Raw genomic sequence first — 12,154 nt, forward strand, 5'->3', positions numbered from 1 at the left:
CTTGAGGGGTGCCTGGGTGGCTCAGTGGTTTGAGCCTCTGCCTTTGGCTCAGGTCATGATCTCAGGGTCTTGGGATCGAGCCCTGCATCAGGCTCTCTTCTCAGAGAGGAGCCTGCTTCCCTCTCTTTCTCTGCCTGCCTCTAGCCTACTTTTGATCTCTGTCTGTCAAATAAATAAATAAAATCTTTTAAAAAAAAAAGGAAAATAACATCTTGAAAAGATATTCATATACACACATGTTCAAAGCAGCATTATTCACAATAGTCAAGAAGTAGACACAACCCAAGAGTCCACTGATGGATGGACAAAATGTAGTACATGCATACAATAGAATATTATTCAGCTTTTAAAAAGAAAAGTATGATATATTCTTCAACTGAAATGAACCTGGAGGACATTGTTCTAAATGCAAAAGTCAGTTATGAAAGTGCATGATTCCTCTTACATAAGGTATGCAGAGTACTCAAATTCACAGAAACAGAACGTGGAGTAGTGGTTGCTGGGTCTGGGAGGAGGGGAAAATGGGGAGTTTAAGATTATGATTTCATTTATGAAAGCATCTTTGAAATGACAGAACTATAGAGGTGGTGTACAGATTGGCAGTTGTCAAATGCTGGGTGAAGGAGGGAGATACTGGTGGCTATAAAAGGATAACATAAGCCATTTCTTGGATGAAACTCTTTTGCATCTTCACTGTAGGTGATGATTACACAAATCTACACATGTAATAAAACTGCACAGAACTAATTACACATATACATAGAAACACAAACATGAGAGTGTATAAAACTGGTGAAACCTGAATAAGGTCAATAGATTATATTAGTATCAATTTCTTGATTATGATATCATACTACAGATAAGTAATATGTGTGGTTCCTGGACCAGCGGCATTACCTGGAACTTGTTAAAAATAAAACTTGGGGGGCACCTGGGTGGCTCAGTGGGTTAAGCTTCTGCCTTCAGCTCAGGTCATGATCTCAGGGTCCTGGGATCGAGCCCCACATCAGGCTCTCTGCTCAGAGGGAAGCCTGCTTCCCCCTCTCTCTGTCTGCCTCTCTGCCTACTTGTGATATCTCTCTCTGTCAAATAAATAAAGTCTTTAAAAAAAAATAAAATAAAATTTGGGGGACACCTGGGTGGCTCAGTCGGTTAAGCATCTGCCTTCTGCCCAGGTCAATATTGCAGGGTCTGGGATCGAGCCCTGCATCGGACCCCTTGCTAGGCAAGGAGCCTACTCCTCCCTCAGTCTGCTACTGCCCCTGCTTGGCTTCTGTCTTTCTCTTTCCCTCTCTCTCTCAAGCTGACAAATAATTAAATCTCTTTTTAAAAAGGAAAAGGGGCACCTGGGTGGCTCAGTGGGTTAAAGCCTCTGCCTTTGGCTCAGGTCATGATCTCAGGGTCCTGGGATTGAGCCCCGCATTGGGCTCTCTGCTCAGCAGAGAGCCTGCTTCCTCCTCTCTCTCTGCCTGCTTCTCTGCCTACTTGTGATCTCTGCCTGTCGAATAAATAAAATCTTTTAAAAATAAAAAATAAGAAATAAAATAAAAAAGGAAAAGAAATAAAAACGTGGGCTGGACTCTGGACCTACTGAATTAAACCCCATACAGACCAGACAGAATTACCACTCAGAGATCAAGGTTTCCAAGCTGGAAGCAGTAATTGCATTCAGGGCTGTTAAACTTGGGGGAGAGATGGGGCACCTGGGTGGCTCGGTGTCCAACTCTTGATTTCAGCTCAGGTCATGATCTCAGTGTTGTGGGATCAAGCTTCACATCAGGGTCCATTGCTGGTTAAGATCTTCTCTCTCTCCCTCTGCCCTCCCCCCAAAAAAAACCTTGGGGAAGAGATGACTGTGACTCATGAAAAAGAATAACAGTGCTATGAGACTATATAGGAAATCCTACATAGGAACCAGCAAAAGTACTAAAGGTTTTTGGAGACAGTGGAACTGCAGATCAGCTTGAAGAAGTATGACACTCACAAGAACAAACATTTCTTGGACACCATCAGGCTTAAGTTCACTCCCTTCCCTAAGTTCTCCATGTGTGTCTTAGGAAACCAGAAGCCCTGTAAGGACACCAAGGCTGTATCCACAAGAATATCCCCCACATGGACATTGAGGTGCTGAAGGAACTCTATAAGAATAGAAGTTGGTCAAGAAGTATGATGCATTTTTGGCCTTAGAATTTTTGATCAAACAAATCCCACAAATCCCAGGCCCAGGCCTGAAGAAGGCTAGCAAGCTCTCTTCCTTGCTGACCCATAATGAGAACATGATGGCCAAAGTCAATAAAGTGAATACCATGATCAAGTTCCAGATGAAGAAGGTGCTGTGTCTGGCAATGGTCCCTCAGCCACATGAAGATGGCAGACGATGAACTTGTATACAACGTCCACTGAGCTCTCTATTTCCTTGTGTCACTATTGAAGAAGAACTGGCAGAACCTCTGTGCATTACACATCAAGAAAGAGCACCCTGGGCAAGTCCCAGCACCCATACATACTGAGGCACAGCTTACAAAACCAAAAAAAAAAAAAAAGTGCCAAAAAAAAAAAAAAAAGACAAATAATGTGTAGAAAAACTATACAGCAGTAAGGATGGACTCCATTTGTTGGCTCACTCAACACTATCTCCATTCTGACCTACTCAGGAATATCCCTTTGACACTGGCCAATAAGATATAAATGGGAATCTGCTGTAGTGTTCCTAGGAAAGCCTTTTTTCTTTTTTTTAATTTAAAGATTTTATTTTTAAGTAATGTATACACCCAATATGGGCTCAAACTAACAACTCTGAGATCATGAGATGCGTGGTCTACCAACTGAGCCAGCCAGATGCCCCTGGAAAACATGTTTTCTTTTCCATTCTTTCTTTCTTTCTTTCTTTCTTTTCTTTTCTTTTCTTTTTTTTGAGAGAAAGTGAGTGAATGTAGGGGTGGGGAGGGCAGAGATGAGAAAGAGAAATAGAGAGAATGCCAAGGAGTTTCAACCCCTAGCACAGAGCGCAGGACTCCATCCCACAACCTGGAGATGACAATCTGAGCCAAAATCCAGAGTCAGATATTTAACCAACTGAGCCACCCAGGCACCCCACATGTTTTCTTTTTCTGTCTCTCTCTCTCTTTATTTAAAGATTTTATTTATTTGCTTATTTGAGAGAGAGAGAGTGTGCACACAAGAGTGCAAGACTAGGGGAGGAGCAGAGGGAGAGGGATAAGCAGACTTCACACTGCAGTATAAAACCCTGAGATCAGGACCTGAGCCAAAATCAAGAGTCAGATGCCGGGCACATTGGTGGCTCAGTGGGTTAAGCCACTGCCTTCAGCTCAGGTCAGGATCTCAGGGTCCTGGAATCGAGTCCCACGTAGGGCTCTCTGCTCGGCAGGGAGCCTGCTTCCTCCTCTCTCTCTCTGCCTGCCTCTATGCCTACTTGTGATCTCTCTCTGTTAAATAAATAAATAAAATCTTTAAAAAAAAAAAAAAAAAAGATAGCCTCGGCAATCAGACAACAAAAGGAAATTAAAGGCATCCAAATCGGCAAAGAAGAAGTCAAATTATCACTCTTCGCAGATGATATGATACTATATGTGGAAAACTCAAAAGACTCCACTACAAAACTGCTAGAACTTGTACAGGAATTCAGTAAAGTGTCAGGATATAAAATCAATGCACAGAAATCAGTTGCATTTCTCTACACCAACAACAAGACAGAAGAAAGAGAAATTAAGGAGTCAATCCCATCTACAATTGCACCCCAAACCATAAGATACTTAGGAATAAACCTAACCAAAGAGGCTAAGAATCTATACTCAGAAAACTATAAAGTACTCATGAAAGAAACTGAGGAAGACACAAAGAAATGGAAAAATGTTTCATGCTCATGGATTGGAAGAATAAATATTGTGAAAATGTCTATGCTACCTAAAGCAATCTACACATTTAATGCAATTCCTATCAAAGTGCCATCCATCTTTTTCAAAGAAATGGAACAAATAATTCTAAAATTTATACAGAACCAAAAAAGACCTCGAATAGCCAAGGGAATATTGAAAAAGAAAGCCAAAGTTGGTGGCATCACAATTCCGGACTTCAAGCTTTATTACAAAGCTGTCATCATCAAGACAGTATGGTACTGGCACAAAAACAGACACATAGATCAATGGAACAGAATAGAGAGCCCAGAAATAGACCCTCAATTCTATGGTCAACTAATCTTCGACAAAGCAGGAAAGAATGTCCAATGGAAAAAAGACAGCCTCGGGCGCCTGGGTGGCTCAGGGGGTTAAAGCCTCTGCCTTCGGCTCAGGTCATGATCCCAGAGTTCTGGGATCGAGCCCCACATCGGGCTCTCTGCTCGGCAGGGAGCCTGCTTCCTCCTCTCTCTCTGCCTGCCTCTCTGCCTATTTGTGATCTGTCTGTCAAATAAATAAATAAATAATCTTTAAAAAAAAAAAAAAAAAGACAGCCTCTTCAATAAATGGTGTTGGGAAAATTGGACAGCCACATGCAGAAAAATGAAATTGGACCATTTCTTTACACCACACACGAAAATAGACTCAAAATGGATGAAGGACCTCAATGTGAGAAAGGAATCCATCAAAATCCTTGAGGAGAACACAGGCAGCAACCTCTTCGACCTCAGCTGCAGCAACATCTTCCTAGGAACATCACCAAAGGCAAGGGAAACAAGGGCAAAAATAAACTGTTGGGGGGCGCCTGGGTGGCTCAGTGGGTTAAGCCGCTGCCTTCGGCTCAGGTCATGATCCCAGGGTCCTGGGATCGAGTCCCACAACGGGCTCTCCGCTGAGCGGAGAGCCTGCTTTCCTCTCTCTCTCTCTCTGCCTGCCTCTCTGCCTACTTGTGATCTCTCTCTGTCAAATAAATAAATAAAATCTTTAAAAAAAAAAAAAATGAACTGTTGGGATTTCATCAAGATCAAAAGCTTTTGCACAGCAAAGGAAACAGTGAACAAAATCAAAAGACAACTGACAGAATGGAAGAAGATATTTGCAAATGACATATCAGATGAAGGACTAGTGTCCAAAATCTATAAAGAACTAGCAAACTCAACACCCAAAGAACAAATAATCTAATCAAGAAATGGGCAGAGGACATGAACAGACATTTCTGCAAAGAAGACATCCAGATGGCCAACAGACACATGAAAAAGTGCTCCATATCACTCGGCATCAGGGAAATACAAATCAAAACCACAATGAGGGGCGCCTGGGTGGCTCAGTGGGTTAAGCTGCTGCCTTCGGCTCAGGTCATGATCTCAGGGTCCTGGGATCAAGTCCCACATCGGGCTCTCTGCTCAGCAGGGAGCCTGCTTCCCTCTCTCTCTCTCTCTCTCTCTGCCTGCCTCTCCATCTACTTGTGATTTCTCTCTGTCAAATAAATAAATAAAATATTTAAAAAAAAAAAAAAACACAATGAGATATTACCTCACACCAGTCAGAATGGCTAAAATCAACAAGTCAGGAAATGACAGATGCTGGCGAGGATGCGGAGAAAGGGGAACCCTCCTACACTGTTGGTGGGAATGCAAGCTGGTGCATCCACTCTGGAAAACAGCATGGAGGTTCCTCAAAGTGTTGAAAATAGAACTGCCCTATGACCCAGCAATTGCACTACTGGGTATTTACCCTAAAGATACAAACGTAGTGATCCAAAGGGGCACGTGCACCCGAATGTTTATAGCAGCAATGTCCACAATAGCCAAACTATGGAAAGAACCTAGATGTCCATCAACAGATGAATGGATCAAGAAGATGTAGTATATATACACAATGGAATACTATGCAGCCATCAAAAGAAATGAAACCTTGCCATTTGTGACAACATGGATGGAACTAGAGCGTATCATGCTTAGCGAAATAAGTCAAGCAGAGAAAGACAACTACCATATGATCTCCCTGATATGAGGAAGTGGTGATGCAACATGGGGGCTTAAGTGGGTAGGAGAAGAATCAATGAAACAAGATGGGACTGGGAGGGAGACAAACCATAAGTGACTCTTAATCTCACAAAACAGAGGGTTGCTGCGGGAGGGGGGTTGGGAGAAGGGGGGTGGGGTTATGGACATTGGGGAGGGTATGTGCTTTGATGAGTGCTGTGAAGTGTGTAAACCTGGCGATTCACACACCTGTACCCCTGGGGATAAAAATATATGTTTATAAAAAATAAAAAATTTAAAAAAAAAGAATTTTGAAAACATTCACACATTTTTAGGTTGGCACAAAGTTTGTTATAAGTCTAAATAAATGTGAAGAGAATTTAAAAAAAAAAAAAAGAGTCAGATGCCTAAGGGACTGAGCCCATCACCCCACCCCCATGTTTTCTTGATCCAGATGTTGCCCCTTCCTTTTTTAGATCCACATCTAGGGAAAACTATCCTAAGGGAACAATCAGATAAATGTATACACATTTAGTTCATGATGCTCACCATTGTGTATTTATTGGAAATAATGTTCAGTGATAAGAAAATAAATAAAAAGTAATAGGAGTTCCTGTTTTCATAGGATGGAATTTTTGTGGCCATTACGGGTAATGACTATTAAGAATTCTGATGACATGGAAATACTTAAAATATTAGGCGAAAAATCAAAGTAAGAAGCTATATACATTTTTCATAAACAATTTTATACATGCATATTCACATATATACACCCTCAAAAATTTAATTTAACTTGAAAATAAGTATATATTATGACTCTTTTGAGGTAGGAATAATGATTACTCCTTAAGCATTATTTAAATGACTAGAGGTTCAGTTCTTCTCTCTTACATAAAGCACACTGATGATTTCTGATGCATAGCCAGGACTGAGAATCTCCAATACACTCTTGTAGGGGTGTGTGTGTGTGTGTGTGTGTGTGTAAGATTTTTTTTAAATATAAGAACACTCCAAATGTTAAGACAGCTATAACTGGGTATAAATGCCCCATTACAAGACATTTTATATTTTTATGTACTTTTATATTTTCTACCCTGTAATCTTTATTATATAAATTTTTTTATTTTTAAATGTTTTTAGTACAAAAAATGTTTTTAAATGTTTAAAAGGGAAGAAAATAATCCAAGTCCAAGCTAGACCTACACAGAGCTGGAGAAGCAGCTCAAACAACAAAACAAACTACCTGAGGGATCTTGAACACCTGCCTTCCAATGGTGACACTGCCTGTTTACCAAGTTCCACTTACAGATGAACATCTGCATGCCTGTTTGCTTACTCCTCCATTGGTCCCAACAGTGATATTAGGTTAATTTCCTGAGCCTTTCCAAAGACTACAAGTTATGTGTACACACACATATTAAGTTTCTTCTATTCACATGTAATTTTTTCCCATTATAAGATAAATTCTTTCGCTATCCCAAGTTTTTGCCTTTGGGAGCCTCTATTTTAAGATTCACAGAAAGCAGAAAACAAAAAATACATTGGGAAAGAGGAGTTAGCTTTTCAAGGAGTGGTAAAATGATCTATGTTCTTTCCATGCACCACCTCTCAGCTCCATTTCCATTTAGAAGATAAAATATAGCAGGAGAAACCGGACCCTTGACATTTTGCCAGCTGTTTTTCAAACAGTTTGTGATTTTCAACTTCAAATTAAATGTTTTTATTTTAGAATAAGAATTTAAAACCATTCAAATGCCTCATTAGTTTCCACTACAGAGTTGGTGATAATGATTAATCATGGTATCAACAGCTGTCACTCCCAAGGCAAAACTCCATCCATACCCAATTCATTTAATGACCACAGGAGTATGCCCTTTGTTTTCCTTAACTACCCTACCTGAGAGCCTCACCATTTATTCCAAAGATTCGAATCCCAGAGGAGTGAAGTTCATGTTGTACTTTTTGCCATTGACAGAATCAGAATATATATTGGATAGAATACATAATTTCTAAAATGAGCTTTGTGGATGAATTTATTAAAACACTGAGTTATGAGATGACTTGTGGGAAATCAAGGTAAGTCCATCATTACTGAACACAGAGCACAAACCAGAATTTCAAAAGGGAGGAAGAGATGATAAGAAACTACTATGCATGCCGAACAGACTTTGGATTCTATGCTGATTTATATAGCTCTCTAGAGCCACATAATTCAACTGGTTGTTTACTGGACTCTTCTGTTCTCTCTGGAAAGATGACTGAGTTTGGAATGCCTATATGGCCAAAACTATCTAGCTTCTGAGGAAGGGTAAATTCAATTTGTTTAACAGACATATTACTTTAAGAAATAAGTACAATTTTCCAAACTTTCAAGGCAGATACATAATCGATGTCATGTGAAGTCCAAACAGTTGCTGCTGTTTCCGCAGCACAAGTCATGGGGACCACCAAGACTGTTGGAAGGCCATTTTTCAGAACTCTCTCAGAAGCCCAGCTACCCAACACTTGGCTAAGGTTTCTGATCTGACAAGTCTTAACATTTACCAGGGGGTTTTGGAGTCCATCACCAGACAATCTTTCAGTGAGCTAACCTCAGTATGTCACCCACCCCTGATACACTTGTCCTCTGCCTAGGAAGCGTCTCTGGTAATCTCTGCATTCCTCTACTGCTCAGAGCTTCCTCCTTGCTGATCCCATTCCCACTGCCATCCTTTCTCCCAAACCTTTCACCTGTGCCTGCAGAAACCTCCATGTCATGGAAATTTTTTTTTTTTTTACATTATCAGCAGTTAATATTCCTCATGGACATTTCTTTTCTTGAACCCTTCATCCTTCTCTTGAATGCTTCACAAATCAGTGTTTCTCATACTGCGGTAACCCCCAAATTGTGTGTCAAATCAGTGTTCTCCTTACTCTTCAATGCTATTTGAAGATATTCTTTCCTTTTTTTCTTTAAGATTATTTATTTATTTATTTGACACACACAGAGAGAGAGAGAGAGAGAGATAGATCACAAGTAGGCAGAGAGGCAGGCACAGAGAGAGGGGGAAGTAGGCTCCCCACTGAGCAGAGAGCCTGACACAGGGCTCAATCCCAGCACCCTAAGATCATGACCCAAGCCGAAGGCAGAGGCCCAACCCACTGAGCCACCCAGGTTCCCCGAAGACATTCTTTCTTCCCCTTAAGGTAACACACCCTACTTTTCCTGTAAGTGATCAAGAAATACTGGTATGTGTTCATGATAAAAGGTATACTACAAAGTTCAGGAGAAGGGTGTAGCCTTCTTTTGAACATATTTTCCATTTTTTATCATTCTATTAAGTTGTAAATTATATATTGTTTCTATATTTTTTTAAAGATTTTTATTTATTCATTTGAGAAAGAGTGAGAGAGTGAGGGCAAGAGAGAGGGCAAGAACACGAGCAGGGGGAGAAGCAGACTCTCTGTATTTTTTAAAATCTTTTTTTTTTTTTTTAAGATTTTATTTATTTATTAGAGAGAGAGAGGGAGAGAGAGCAAGCACAGGCAGACAGAATGGCAGGCAAAGGGAGAGGGAGAAGCAGGCTCCCTGCCAAGCAAGGAGCCCGATGTGGGACTCGATCCCAGGACGCTGGGATCATGACCTGAGCCGAAGGCAGCTGCTTAACCAACTGAGCCACCCAGGCGTCCCTCTTTCTGTATTTTTTAATAGTTACACTAGACATTACAAAATGCATCCAATGCATCCTTCATTCACCAAAGTCCGGTAATCAATAACTTTAACTCCCAGGACAATGCAAAGTCCTGAGAATCCTTTACTACACATACCCTTATTCCAATTTACATGTTCAATGTTGTCATGTATTTTATTTCTCTAGCTATCTAAATCCTGAACACCACAAAAGTTTTATTGTCGTTTTATAAAGCGTTCATTTAAACAGACCACTTTTGTTGCTCTTCATTTCCTTCTATACCTCTGACATACATCCAGGGTCTTTCTCCTTCAATCTCAGGAATATCTATTTGAATTCCCTTTTGTGTGATTAGTCGGTTTCTGTTTATCTAAACATTTCTATGTATATTTTTTCTTATAGCCAAAGGATTCTTTCACTTTGTAGAGACTTCTAGGTTGGCTGTCATATTTTTCATCACCTTGTAGATATCAATCATCTGTTTTCTGCTTTCCATTGCTCCTTTTGAGATCTGTAAACCTATTTTCTGCTTTCCATTGCTCCTTTTGAGATCTGTAAACCTAACTCCTTTAGGTAACCTGATTCTTTTCTCTAGCTGCTTTAGAAGATTTTCTATTTGATTTCTTTTATACAAATACTTAAAAAGATAATACCTGAGATTTTCTATAACTATAAAAAACATCAATACAGAAATCCAGTGAATCCCATGCTGGATAACAAAAAAAGAAATATACATGTAGACATTTTATAAAGAAATTGCAAAGTGCCACTTTTAAATTTTATTTATTTGAGAGAAAGAGAGAGAGCACAGTAGGGAGGGGCAGAGGGAGAGAGAGTGAGAGCCTTAAGCGGACTCCATGCTGAGGGCGGAGCCTGACAGGGCTTGATCTTAGATCCTGAGATCACCATGGGAGCCAAAACCAAGGGTAGGACTCTTAATTGACTGTGCCATCCAGGCATTTTCTCCATTTTACACTTATGATAGAACTCCTAGTCAGCGCTCTAAACTTAGCTTTTGATATATAAAGGATGTGTTTCTTTAGAAATCTCTTCACACAGTTAATAAATTCTAGCCATCGTACTAGTATTTAACCAAAGACTCCAAAAAAAGTCAGTTGTGAAACTTCAAGCTGCTTGACTCCTTTGTTCTAGATAGAATCTGACTTGAGCCTGAACGGAACAACTTTTGGGCAACAAGATTTACAACAGATGAGAATACATCCCAAAATACTTCAAATGTAGTGAGCCCCAAAATTTAATAACTGCCAATGAGATGTGAAAAACAAATAGGTTTATTTTATCATTTATTTTATTTTATCTAAGCCCATGTCGTTCATGGGTACCCATCCAAGTGAGTAGTACAAGAAGAGGATAAAGCAGCCAGTTTAAAGTAGTCTATTCTCTTCTGATTTAAAATATTCTCTGCTGGGGCACCTGGGTGGTACAGTCAGTTAAGCATCCAACTCTTGATTTTGGCTCAGGTCTGATCTCAGGGTCATGGGATCAAGCCCTGCACTGGGCTCTGCACTCAGCTCAGAAGCTGCTTGAGTTTCTCTCTCCCTCTCCCTCCAACCCTACTGTCATGTGCACTCCCTCTCTTAAATAATTTTTAAAAAAATAAAATAAAATATTCTCTTTCCATTTAAAATATCTCCTTTCCCTTTATCCTGTTCTTCCTCCCAAAACGGAAGCTCGGGATTTGGTGGAAAGCATAGATGTCCTCAATCAGTGTAGGTCAGGGCAAGGAATGGGCTCCAGAGGTTGCCGCATTGAAATAAGACAACCACTCCAGAGTGAAATCTACAAAATGAATACACCAAATAGCCAGAGAGAGTGCTAAGATCCCAAAGGATCCAGAAGTTTCTATGTGCCCTCTGGAAAGATGCAGAATGTAGTTGATTAGTGAATTTGCCAAGAAATTGCTACAGGAGAGGCAGAGCAAAAACTGTAGTTGAGAACCTCTGGGCAGACAGCCCCAAGAGTAGTCACATGGAAGTCTTATTAGCCAGATCTCAGATGGTCAGAAGCACTAGGAAAGGTTGAGGAAAGACTACTCACATGGAAGCCAACCAAAGTGCCCACCAATAATCCCCAGATTGAGAGAGCAGACCAGGAGTTTCATCAAAAGCAGAGCCCAGCCGCAGAGGCCACTGAAGAGCCAGTGCAAAGCTATTCCCTACCCTACCACCAAACAGTTTTCCAGTCAACCACATCCAGACCCTATTTGGGGGAAGAACTGTGGTAAGGAAATCAGAGACTGAGCTTTTACCCCAAAGGCACAGTTTCAAAGAAAAGAGACTCTTATCCTGAAGAGAATGAGATATTTCTAATTGTCAAGTACACATTTAATTTTCTATCATTCATTGGGGTGTGAGTTCATGAAAATACTCAGATCACTTATAGAAAATTTTAAAAAATGAGTTTTATAAAACTTGAACAGTGGCATATAAATTTCAACATCATTCCATATTTTTCAAATGTATTAAGACTTGAAAAAAAATTTTTTTTAACATTTTATTTGGTCAAATGAGAGAGAAAGAGAAAGAGGGCATGAGTGGGGTGAGAGAGAGGGAGAAGCAGACTC

At 40.3% G+C, this 12,154-nt stretch overlaps 1 pseudogene; it reads left to right on the plus strand.

Annotated features, from left to right (window-relative positions):
* The first annotated feature begins 381 nt into the window (after positions 1 to 381).
* Positions 382 to 2,599, plus strand: LOC122917988 (annotated as a pseudogene).
* Positions 2,600 to 12,154: the final 9,555 nt, after the last annotated feature.

Source organism: Neovison vison, chromosome 10, assembly GCF_020171115.1.
Source record: "Neovison vison isolate M4711 chromosome 10, ASM_NN_V1, whole genome shotgun sequence".
Lineage (NCBI taxonomy): Eukaryota > Metazoa > Chordata > Mammalia > Carnivora > Mustelidae > Neogale > Neogale vison.